Genomic DNA, 12579 nt, shown 5'->3' on the forward strand with positions numbered 1-12579 from the left:
GGGTGACCACAACAACAGCACCACAGAGCAGACATTTCTAACCGGTGATCCCAAGCAACTTTGGTCATCATTTGGAGCCTGTTCCACTGGAGAGCAACCAAGAATTACTACACAGTGAGGATGCACATTAACAGGAACATTATGTGTGTGTTTTTGTGTGTGTGTTTGTATCTGTGCGATAATCTCAGCCCCTGCATGGCTCACTGTACATGCTATCAAGGATCTTTTTCTAACAGCATTAGACTTTGACCTACGATTGACCCACCACCCTCCCCTTTCTCGGTCATGACACTAGATCCAGTGTGTGTGAAGAAAGGGTGATGCAGTATGTATGTGTGTGTGTGTGTGTGTGTGTGTGTGTGTGTGCATGAGCTAAACGGTGTGTGTGCCTGTGTGCAAGCATGCATGTGTGCCACTGCTTGCATGTTCGTGAGAACTGTGGCAAAGAGAGAGAAGGGTTCAGAACATGATCAGCTCTATTACCCCTGGGGTGGGGGATAACGTGTGTGTGTGTGTGTGTGTGTGTGTGTGTGTGTGTGTGTGTGTATGTGTGTGTGTGTGTGTGTGTGTGCACATCTCTTACAACAAACGTTCATTGTACAGTGAGGGCCTCTCCCATGATTACAGGGATTCATAGCACTCAAAAACACTGACCATACAGAACATCTTGTAACTGTAACCAGCCACTGACAAAGCTGCAGGCTAAAACAGACAGACACTCAAAGTGGTGCGATGATGAAAGAAGATGTAAGGCAGACAGCGAGTAACTTTCAACTCTGGAAAGTCATCGCATTCGTTTTTGCTGGTCTGTTTTTAACAGTGGTGATGTAAAAAAAAAAAAACATTTGGAGTTACACCAACACATGTACCAGTATTGTGAACTCATATTTACTCCTCTTCATCAGTGACAGCAAAACAGAATTCCCAGATTTTTAGAAGCTTCCCAATGAGAAGACATTTAAAGTGAGCGACAGACAGAGACACATTTTGCAACAACAAATGCAGACCAGGGTGCAATTAGGCCCGGAGCAGTCAACTGCCTTTGGCTTTGCTCGGTCCCCCTTGGCCTCTCTCTCTCTCTCTCTCTCTCTCTCTCTCACTCACTCTGACCAGAGATAATGTGATCACACTATGCACATGGCTCTTCAGATGTGTTTCCTGAGGAATTTGACAGTAATGGTGGGAGGGAAGATGGGAAGGAGGGAGGGAGGAGGGCAACAGGTTACCACAGGAACAGCCAAATCTCTGGCCCCATTTTTTTCTTTTTTAACCATTTTAGATTTTAGACCCTGCTGCCATATTTGATTTTACATGTCCTTCTGTGATTAATGCTAACAAGGTTTAAAGTTATTGATGATTGTCATGGTTACTCCAAATAATGACCCTATAGTTGCAAAGAAAAAAAATACAAAAGTCAAACAAATAAAAATCAATAGTTTTTTTTACCATCCTGATAACAAGTGAGTTGTAATTAAAGCTCAAAGGATTTTGTTAAACAAGTTTAAAGAGAGCCATTGTGCATAACAGTATGTTATATCCTCATTTGTGTTGAAATAAATAAAACAAAGACCTGTAATATATCTTGTTGTTGAATAGGTTTGGGATTTTATTTGCTCCCAGTGAGCAGCTCAACAGTAAGAACATTCACAGTCAGTGAGATCACTGAAACCAGGTTAATGGTTTTGTAGTGCATTCTGAGAAGCAAGAGCTCCGATAGAAATGATCAGTTGCTTGACTTTTTTGAGATTTCTTGTGCTGATTTCGCTCTTTTTGATAAGAAATGAAAACACAACAAGCACAACAAACAAAATCCCTTTGGCAATGTCAATTCTTCTCAGCTTATTATTAATTAACAGGTTGAAGAATGGTAATTAATACAAATGTAAAACTCCAAATATCGTCAAATGTGTTCCTCAAAATAAGTAACCTCTCTTTGCCAAATGCACGTGATTTGTTCAATTCATAACTATGTGAATATAAAATGCTTTTGCACCCAAAGTTTGGCGAGTCTGGTTCTCTGCACTGCAGCAGAGAAACTTAAAGTTAAAAAAGTAAAGGGATTGTGCCAAAGACGCCATGCGCCTGCAGGCCGCAATATGTTTTCTCTGCTGCAGCTTTACTGTATTTAATAATGCATTTCCCCTTAAAAATTATTTGTTACAAAACAGATGAAAACTGCAAATTCCTATATTACAATGTCAAACAATTACGAACTGGAATCACCTCGGATGTGCTGTGTTGGCACTGACTGTTTGTGCCGACTTTGTCATAACTTGAAAATAATGTGCCGTTTGAAATCTTGCTCAATTACGCAGGATTTATTCAACGAGATTATTAGAATAAAAAAAATTAGCCTAAGAAATGAACATCTTTTTTCCGTTCTAGCTTAACTTCTGAGCTGTGTCATCATCTCCATCTTGCACATTACGCACCGGTTTGACACGAAACAGATGCAGGTGTTTAATCGGACAACATCGGTGCCAAACTTTGGCAAAAGTTACACGTCGGAATTATGTAAATATTTTAATTGTGTTGAAGAAAGACAGGCGTAGAGAAATTGGACGCTCTGTTTGGAAATTACCTCACTGTGTTGGTTTTACTGCTCAACTCTCCGGCACAAAAGGAGCTCCACCAGGATTACTGCGCTATACGTCCCCAAATGCGCTTTTTATTTCACTGTACCTCCGTTTCTGTGTAAATTAGGAAGGCTGTGAGAGGCTTGTGGGCATGTACTCTGGTACATTTCTACCGGGAAGGCTGTCCAAAGTCATTAAAGTTAGTTAAACGCGCTGAAACACAATAAACCATGAGTAAAAGTCCCAACCTGTCAACTTCCTCCTGTAGTCTATTATTCAACACGTTCCGTGTTTAAAAGCTGCGCTACTGAACGTGTTATGTGCGAATGTGTCAGAGGATGAGCGCTTACCATCAGTAGAGGTACAGGTATCCTCGAATGAAGTGAATATGACAGGGAAGATGTAAGGCAGTCCAGACGACAAGCCGAAAAACGCCGAAATGAACCTGAATGACAAGATGAGAGCCTTTTTGGCTCATTAATCCTTTAGCGACACCTCTAAACGAACAAGAGGAGACGGGGTCGGGGTGAAGGCCGGCAGCGGGGTTTCCTATCCGTCTCCAGTTCAGCTCGTGATGGCGGGTGGTGCGCAAGACTGCCAGATTCTCCAAATGATCCAGCATCTATGGCCCCTTGCAGTTTTTATGTGTCCGCCCAATTTACCGTCCCTGCCTCCTCATCCCTCCCTCCCTGAACCCCCCCCCCCCCCTCCCTCATCTGTCTCAAACACCTTGGATAACCCCCCTTCTCTCCTCCTCCACTTTAAATAAGGAGAGCTCATTGAATGTTCTTTTTCATTATGTGAAACTTTGTAATTTGACTGTGAATGTGCTCAATGGTTTGAATCTGCATTTAAATGCTGGGCTCCAGACAGTTAACAACTTGTTGCAAAGTGACGTTGTGGTACTCTAAATAAAATGTCTGAAGGTAAAAATAAAAACAATTGGTCTAAATACAATTGAAATGGCATCTGGTCAGAGTAATTAAGTTAAAATGTCCCAAATCAAATGAAAAACTAACACTAAACGAATATTTATAAATTGATTGCTAATGCTGCCTGTGCAGCTTTGCTTTAAATACATATTGACTAGCTTGACTTAATTTAGCACACTCACAGAAAATTCAATCAGTCAATAATATCTCCTTTAATTACCCTTGCCAGTCAATTTATGGGGGGGGGGGGAGTTATTGTTAACCAAAAAATATGTATTTTTGTTTGTTTTGTCCATGTAGGAGACCATTTATTCCTAGATGTGGCCTCTATGGAGGCAACCATGAGTGTTAATGAGGCCCTTGATAGCTCTGGGATAAACTCTCTGTGCTCCCTGTCCTTTACAATGCAACAGCTTAACTGCTATTCATGTGGTTATAGTCCTTTTTAGTGGGTCCTGAACCAAATACTGCAGAAACACTTTGTATTTTCCTTCTGAAACCCATTTGAAAAGTCTTTTGTTGTTTTGAGTTAATATAGAGCTAAAATAATCTTGTTAACCTTTGATGGATCGTTACACATGTTCTGATGCTCATTAGGTTGTAACATAAAGTTTAAATAGAAGTCCTATTCAGAGACTCACTAAATCCCACAAGAAACCAGTGTGCTTGAAAATCTTTGGAGTGACTCTCATTGCTCATGTGGAGCTATAAAACAATTATTTTTTTTCATTCTTTTAGGAAACTTCACTGGGCTACTCTTTAAAGAGCTTTTACAAAAGACAATTAATTATGTCCATAGTGCTTTATGTTCATGTGTTTTCATATAATGAATACAGTAAAAAAAAATCATGCAGAAAGAGTTAGCACACACATTATACATATACATGCATCTTTAATTTTGCATCTTCAATATTCTTTACACTTTTCAAAAGCATTTCTGAGATAAGTGAGATTCAATTATTGTTTAACAGAAATAAATCTGTTTTCCCTTAAGACGTCTGAGAAATGGAACCACTACTTTCTGCTCCTATTTATGTGTCTGGCAGCTCCAACAACCAAAAGCATTACAGCGTTTCAATTATTTCAAAATAACAATTCCAGTTCTGTTTTGTGTTGTTTGCAGTGATGTCTCCCCTTGTAGTACCCCTACAGACATTAGCACAGTTATGTAACATGGCACCACTTACTGTGTTTGGGAGATAGATTGCTGTTTCATGTTCAAAATAGTGTCTAACATTAAGGCGAAGAAGGAATATGTATATATTAGATAAATATTTGAAAAAAGGTAGGAGACCCAGAGAGCTGACCTGTGGCACACCACAGTAATTGATCTCATGGTTCCAACAACTTCATCTGCAGAGTCCTGTGATCAAAAGCTGTGCTAAAATTTAGGAATAGCGCACAACAGATGTGTTTAGTATGCAGTTGTGACAGAGTATCATACTTTTAAGTCATGGCGACTTGTAAAAAAATTTACAATTTTCTTTGAAATAACCCCAGAGATGTTTACATACTGCACTTGTCAATAGGTTATCCAGAACCTGCTATTGTTTGAAAAAAGCCGCTTTTAATTGTCTTTAGGTGCAATTTTGGGCAAACTTTGCAGAGCTTTCAGGTTTTTGGGAGTTTCCGTACTCATAATGACCAATTCTGCTGAAGTGGATTAACTTACTGATAAGCAGCATCTGAGAAGTGTTGTTGTCACAGCCTGAGGATTTACCCTCAAGTAATGATTAAATTTGGTTCAAACATTTTCACTGATTTTAGGTCTGATGAGAGCGCAATAGGAAAGTAAAAGATCGCTAAGTAAGCTCGGGTCAAAAATAGTTAGGAAAGTTTAATTTCCGCCAAACGTTTAATGCCAAATGAGTTCTACAAGAATCATGGGTCCGACACTTTCAGCTGAAACTTGGAGATACATTGGCAACAGAGGTTTTGTCATGCTTTAAATCTGCTCTGGTTCTTTGATAAGCTGGGGAAAAACTGAACTGAACCAAAAACTGAAAAGTTGTTTTTTCCTGTTAAATGTACTTTGTGGTTCTTATCCAATACATTGTTTTCACCTTTAATTCAGATCATTTTGTTAATCATTATTGAACTTGTCTGTCACTTTGACCGACTTTGGTTCTTCATTCAACTCTTGACTATAGGGCTTTGAGGAAAGAGACCCGTTTGTTGCAGATGCGTTGCCTGCTGTGTTTGTTCGTGCATGCATGTGCTTTTGTATCTGTGTAAGTGTGCGTGTGTTTGTGTGTGTGTGTGTGCATTGGTGTGTGGCATAGGGGATGTTCTTTGTGAATCAGGCCACTTGTAATATTCCTCACGTTCCAGCGCATACCTTCTGCATGACTCTTAATGCTGGATCTCAAGCTGTGATTGTAAACAATATTACAAAAACAGCATTTGCCCTTTGATGAGGGTCCTTGTCATGCACAATTTAGTTTTAGTCAAACTTGCAGCCTTTCTTGTGGGATCCATTTTTCATGTTTTCACTTTCAAGTTGTTGTGATCACTGGGACTGATCATGCAGATGACTCGCTGTTGCACTAGTGTCTCACTGTGACAACAGATCAAACATTCCTTGTTGTCAGCCTCAATGCATAGTTTGATATCATTAGATTATTGGAGCTACAATTTCATATTAAATACAGCTGAATGTTCTGAAACAGCAACACGTGTTGCAGCTCACACGTAGATAGATAGATAGATAGATAGATAGATAGACACATCACATACTTTGAATTCAACATAGCTGCAACTTAACATTGCTAAGACATCGTAATGTAACATTTGTATCTTTAATTTAACACATTTGCAAAGTTGTGTCGTTGTAACATTGTGCATAAAATGTATGGCAGGACATTGCTGCAGTGTTACAGAGACATTATAATGTCACGTCTGGATGTTGTAATGTAACTATTACCAAACGATAACAAAGTAAATATATTCTAGGACAGGATGTCTGTGGGAGTTGTTGAGATGTGTGAGATATTGCAGCGTTACGTCAGCATGATGTACGTTGTCTGTAGGTGTGTCAACGACAACCAGGCAAGACCACACCGGCATTATCCGAGACCACAAGATGCAAACTGCAGATAAGTCTCAAAAACAGTCACGTAAAAAAACAAAACACAAAAAACAACAACAGAGTTATGGAGAAATTTGTTGTGGACAGATAACACAAAGATCAACCTGTACTGTACATGTGCCTGTGAAAATGGAAAGTTTGTAGAAACAAAAGATACATTTCCATGTCATTATTTGTTTGGGTGAATCTGTGTCACTGATGGCAACAGCACAAATTGCTCCCATTATTATGATTATTACTCCAATTTTACTCTGTCACGATCATTTATTTCCCAATTATGATCACTTACTCTTTAGAGGACATGTTGATGACGTGTCTATCATGCTGGCGTGAAACTGGAAAAATCCAAACATGCCTTCAGAGGGGTCATTCACACGAAGACAGCAATGAAAATGTCTAACTGGAGAACCGATGAGATTTGGGAACTTCAGTTGGTAAGGGCCGGCAGCAAAATCGTCAGACAAATTCAAGCAACAACAAGAGACTCGGTTGTTATTGACGAAATTACAAACTGGCTACATGACCGCGGTGTGATCTATCTCAATCATGTCTTCCCGCCTGCACGCCCAGACACAACCCATCGCCTAAACCAAGCAAAGTATTTCCAGTAAGTGAGAATGCACCCGACACAGACAATCTCCTTTGTGTGCTAAATGTGTGAAAGGGCAAGATCCGGACATTGTGTAGAGTTCATGTGAGAATACGGCTTTGCTGAGTTCTTCCACACATGAATCCTCAGGCCTGTTTAACCAACTATGGCTGCTAAGAGCGCTTGAAGATATGCTGTGGATCTTTCTTCCGAGGTGTTGACCAGGCTTAGCCCCTTTGAGCCCTACCAGTTTTGAAGGAGATCAACTGCGGGTGGCTTAGACCCACAGACTGACTGACTTATTTCACTTACAACATGAATCTCTGATCCCAAAGTTGGAGACTCTGTGTGTGTAGATCAGAAAAGATTTCAAAAAGAGCCAAGTGTTTCATGCCTCTAACCATCTACAGTATTTATTTCCCCCTTTTTTGGACATCATTTGTTGGTAAAGTAACTTTAAAAACTTGCCATCATTTTCTTTGCATGAGCTGATCACAGAGCCACAAAGCTCTCTTATCTTCTGACATGTGCCTTTGGCCATTCGGGGGAGAGGTCAGCAGTGCTCTGCTGCTTTGACGATAGCATGGAGAGTGGGGTGATTTCACCTCTTTGCCTTTGTCACTAAATCCTGCTCGGAGCCACTCACCTGTGAACACCGGCCCTTAATCAGCAGCACCTCAAAGGTGAACCGGCCGCCTAGACCCTGAGCCCCATGTCATAACACACCTTCGTTTTCTCTTTCTTCTCTTTCAGACACTCCGTGAAGTGTTCACTAGTGCAGACACGTGCCACGGCCATTGATCAAGCCTCAGCTTTCACTAATGCTCAGACATCTCATTGGAACATTCTTTAACACAGCTGCCTTGTGTTTCTTAGGGTGTTCGGGCTGCAGTGTGCTTGTCCTGTAATCCCCTAACCCAGCCCTGGGACCTGAAAGCCTGTAAGTGGAGTGAGGGGTTAAGGAAGGGAAAAGGACAAGGGAAGCAGAGTTTGAGGATGGATTGGACAAACTATTTTAATCCCTGTAATGGAATTGGCATGTAAACTCATGAACCTAGAAGTAAACAGAAAGAAAATGGAGAGGGATGAATGTTGTATTGGTTTGAGCCCTTCCCAGGGGAGCTATGTTGAAACAATCCCCCCCCCCCCCCCCCCCCCCCCCCCCCCCCCCCCCCCCCCCCCCCCCCCCCCCCCCCCCCCCCCCCCCCCCCCGCCCCCCACTCCCCCCCCACCAACACACACACACAAACACATACACCTAACACACCCACACACCCAGAACAAAGATAGGTCGAAGTCTTTTCCGGGCCATCTCTGTTAACAGACAACACTGTTTAGATAAACCGGATTAACATGAAGTTTCCTTCTATAAAGGATGCACAGAGTTTCAAGTCACAGAGGTTTTGCTTTTGTTCTGCAATCAAAAATACGTTTGTACAGAAACGTTTGGCCTGACTAAGTAGGTGTCAGAAGTCTTAGTTATCCTAATGATACGATTAAAAAAAAATCTGAATAAAAAGCAGCCATGCCAAGCTATCATTTCATATAGCACTCTTGTTGGAGAACATCATCAGACCCATTAGAAAGAGAGATCATCAGTGACACTCCAGTTTAAGAGGTTGAGGTGCGGTCTGCCGAATGATGTGGAGTTAGTGACTGCCTCCTTGCCAAGTGAGTGACAGGACTTTAATGTCCCTCCATCTCCTGCTGTCGCTGGTGCAAACCTGCCCCTGCCAGATGTTATCAAAGAGAACTGGTCAAGTGAGTGGCGGAAGGGGCCTTTTTTAGGCCTTTCTCTCCCTCTGTCAGGGCACAAGGAGACACACTCTGGCTTCAACACTGTCCAGACGCAGCCAGAGTGGGGCAACGCCTGATGGTGGGACTCTGGGGGGTTATACCACTAAACTTTCTCAATGGATTAAAAAGCTTTTTTTATCACCATTTGGATTGGCACTTGAAGATACTCCTTTAATCTGAGAGTGGAATTGACTTTGCACCCACCCCAGTCCCTAAGAGGCCAAGCTAAGAGGCAGCCATATAAATTCTCCAGCAGTGGCCCTTCTTTGTGATAGGGAACCTCCCAAGTGTTGGGTGCTGGATAAACGGATCAGATTGGAATTTTAACACAATTAATTACATTTAAGGTGGTAGACTTGGATATAATGCCCTACAAGGTCCTGTGACCAGAGATTACTAGTTTTGAATACCATGTGTGCCAATTAAACTATGTTAATTTCTCAAAATTAGGTTAGGAAGTTACTGTACAACGTTGCTATTCAGTCAATCTGATTTTCAAAAAGTCTTGCACCACCTTAACTGACCCTGATTGAAAGCAGAAAGGCAAAAATTGTCACAAATGCAAAGACCCAAGACCAGCCACAGACATCCCGCCAAACCAGTGTGAAGTAAGACATCAACTTTATGGAGGTGGAGTACACTCAAAACCTCTGCCCTCATTTCCAAAACTACCACTTGTCTATATTATAATTTTCACTATATCTGTATAGTTGCTGTCTTATCATTTGATGCTATATACATGCTCTCAAACGGAGGAGTGTCAACAGCGTCTATTTGAACCATGACATTTAATACAGCATGTAAATCACTCTAGGGAACCGTTATTCCTTCAAGAATGTAATAACATGCCTTCAAATAAAACTTGAAAAGGCCCAACAAGTTTTAAAACGCAGTGTGTGCTCCCAAGACGGCAGGAAGGAATTCCAAGCAGTTGGAATATGCTAACATCCCTGTGTGGGCGAACTATGGGCAACAGGAGAGAAGAGGACAGTGTTGAAACAGACAAAAGGTATTTGAGACAAAGTATTCAGCACATAAAAGCCAAATGTATTAATCAAAGTCAATATCAAAGTCCAACGCTCATTTGAATGATTTTGTTTTAAACCACAGGTTCTATTTGATTGAATTTTGCGATTATCATTTGTGAATTGACAGATTGCTAAGCACCCCCCCCCCCCCCCCCCCCCCCCCCCCCCCCCCCCCCCCCCCCCCCCTTAGTTACTGTTGCTACTGTAGTAGTTATTTTTGGTTTGGCTCTTTTGGACTGGCTTGCCCAAAGTGAGTAGGATTTGAGGTCAATGCTTGGAAATTTTAATCAGAATTCATGAGCGAGATTGCAAAAAATTACAATCATAATGAACCTGTTGTGTTGAATTGCTAACAATTGCTTCTCAATGAACTAATGCGCTGTTAGCACCAGTTATTGATACGGTCATGACTCTAATAAATCACGATTTTGATGATATATTTCATACATAAATATAGAGGTCTCGGTCTTGCTTGCTTTGTGAGTAATCTACACATGCTGACGGATTATGTGCGTGACTAATACGTCAAAACACTAATAAAAGCAATGTGAATTGATTTATTAGGAGAGACCCTTTTGTTTATCAAACGTGGGGTCTCCAGCTTGGCTATTTGTCAAAGTGAATTTGTTTGTGGTATCAACAGCTGGATGCAGGAGACCTTTGTCACAGACATGTACTCGTGATTGGCCGGAGGGTGTCAGTTCACATGTGTGTCATTCAATGAGGCAAGTTAAGATTTTGAAATGATTTGGCATCATGTAATCACTTTTGAAGCAGGTTTTACTGTATATAACTGTAAACCTACGTATATGTTACACTTGTGTACCAGACTTTTTTGGGAAAATAGAATCTCCATGTTCAGTTTTTGGTCTTTAAAAGTGTCCATTAAATGCACTGTAACTTTGTAAAGTGAACACTATGGCTGCCAAACATGACAAGTTTCCTTTCAGTGATACGGTTTATTCACCGGCTTAATCCGGTCTGAGCAAAGCTCCTGTGTTTGTGAGTATGTAAAGCTGTCCTGACCGAGGCTCAGTATCCAATGACTCACTCCTGACGTAATATTTTATGGTGTAGTCGGATGTTACTCTCAGGGGTGTCTGGCTTGCTGCTTGGGATTTGGCACGGACCAGTAGGTGGTCAGGCGATTAGGTCACCACACTGCTCAGAGATCCAGGAATGCTGTAACCCAGGTTTTGGGATCCGCCGTGCTTCCGATCTCTCTGTGGGAACCGATATGTTGCATGCTTGTGCCATGGAAAATGCACTGATGTTAAAGCACAGAGGAGAGAGTAGCCTCCAGGTTCCACCCAGCACCACATAATTAAACTAGGAGGGAATTTTACACACTTTAAAGAGAGAACCTCTCCACTTTGCTTCCAGGGCAGCGACATGTAATTACTTTTGCTGGAATGGTTGACGTTTTAGGAGTGGTCGGAATATCTTGGCGAAGCCGGTAGCAACAAAGCTCTCGTGCTTGAAAGAATGAGCCTGTTGTGGTTGTTTTGGGGAGGAAATTCTACAAATGTGACCATGACGTGACATATACACTCTCAACCATGTGTTGGTTTGCATGGCAACTACATAAACCATTTTACAAACCGGAGGAATATATTTCATCAACAAATCACTTCAACAGCCATGACAGTATGGCGTTATAGGGGGAAAAAACTGTAAAAAGAAAGGTAGAAGGAGAAGGGGAGGACTACTGAAGAATTCCCTTTTGCAAGATGTCCTATGATCTTTTTCTGGATGGCTGACTGAAAACTTAATTTCTAGCTGGGCTTGTAATTGTAGGTCATTTTGTTCTATGAGTGCAATTGCAGATTTGATAAACAAGGTCCTCTGGCAGTGCACTGTTTACTTTCAGGGCCTTGATTTGAGAGCTGAAGCTCAGGGGTGGGATACAGTTATACTAGACGTACACTCACACAACATACTGTACAGTACGTGCATGCACAGACGTGCACACATTCACGTGGGCCGAGAGGTCATCGTGTTAAATGATGAGGCTTGTTTTATTCTATTTTTTCCTCATTGTCAAAAAATCCCATCAAAATCCCCAAAATTTTTATTTTGTCATTCCTACTTTCCTTCTTCCAGTTGTTCCTACTGAAAAAACAGGTCACAAATATACTTTTGTTTGAAATAATAAGGCTGAATGATTTCCTAAAAGAGCTGGGCACTTGTAGGTTTTAGCAAACATCACTCATACAGGAATAAATAGTACATCTTGTGGGGACTATTTTCAGCGGCAGAGTTTTTACAGCAGCAGAATGGTGTATGTGGGATTGATTTAAAATAAACTACAGTGCCCATGTTCATTCAGTAAAATGTCACAGTACAACGGTGAGGCTCGTTGATGATTATTTTAATATAACCTTTATTTATTCAGTGAAGGCCATTGAGAGCAAGCTGTCTTTTCCAATGACGCCCGGATTACAAATGACGTGTTTTTAATGGTTTTTGAACAAAAGTGGAGGTCTATGGCTTAAAGTCGCGGTTGGTTTTGGTCTTTTAATAGGCTTTGTTCACTATAACAAAAATAGGGAACGTCATCAGAATGATG

At 41.3% G+C, this 12579-nt stretch overlaps 1 protein-coding gene across 1 annotated transcript in view; it reads right to left on the bottom strand.

Moving 5' to 3' along the window:
* The window catches only part of bmp4 (bone morphogenetic protein 4), an 8443-nt gene extending 5241 nt beyond the window's left edge, over window positions 1-3202 (bottom strand). Inside the window, exon 1 of the mRNA XM_034858951.1 lies at window positions 2927-3202. The gene's annotated coding sequence lies outside the window, so the exon portion shown is untranslated. The remainder of the gene's footprint in view (window positions 1-2926) is intronic.
* Between the last annotated feature and the right edge of the window lie 9377 nt (window positions 3203-12579).

The sequence above is a fragment of the Etheostoma cragini genome, chromosome 20 (genome assembly GCF_013103735.1).
Source record: "Etheostoma cragini isolate CJK2018 chromosome 20, CSU_Ecrag_1.0, whole genome shotgun sequence".
Taxonomy (NCBI): domain Eukaryota; kingdom Metazoa; phylum Chordata; class Actinopteri; order Perciformes; family Percidae; genus Etheostoma; species Etheostoma cragini.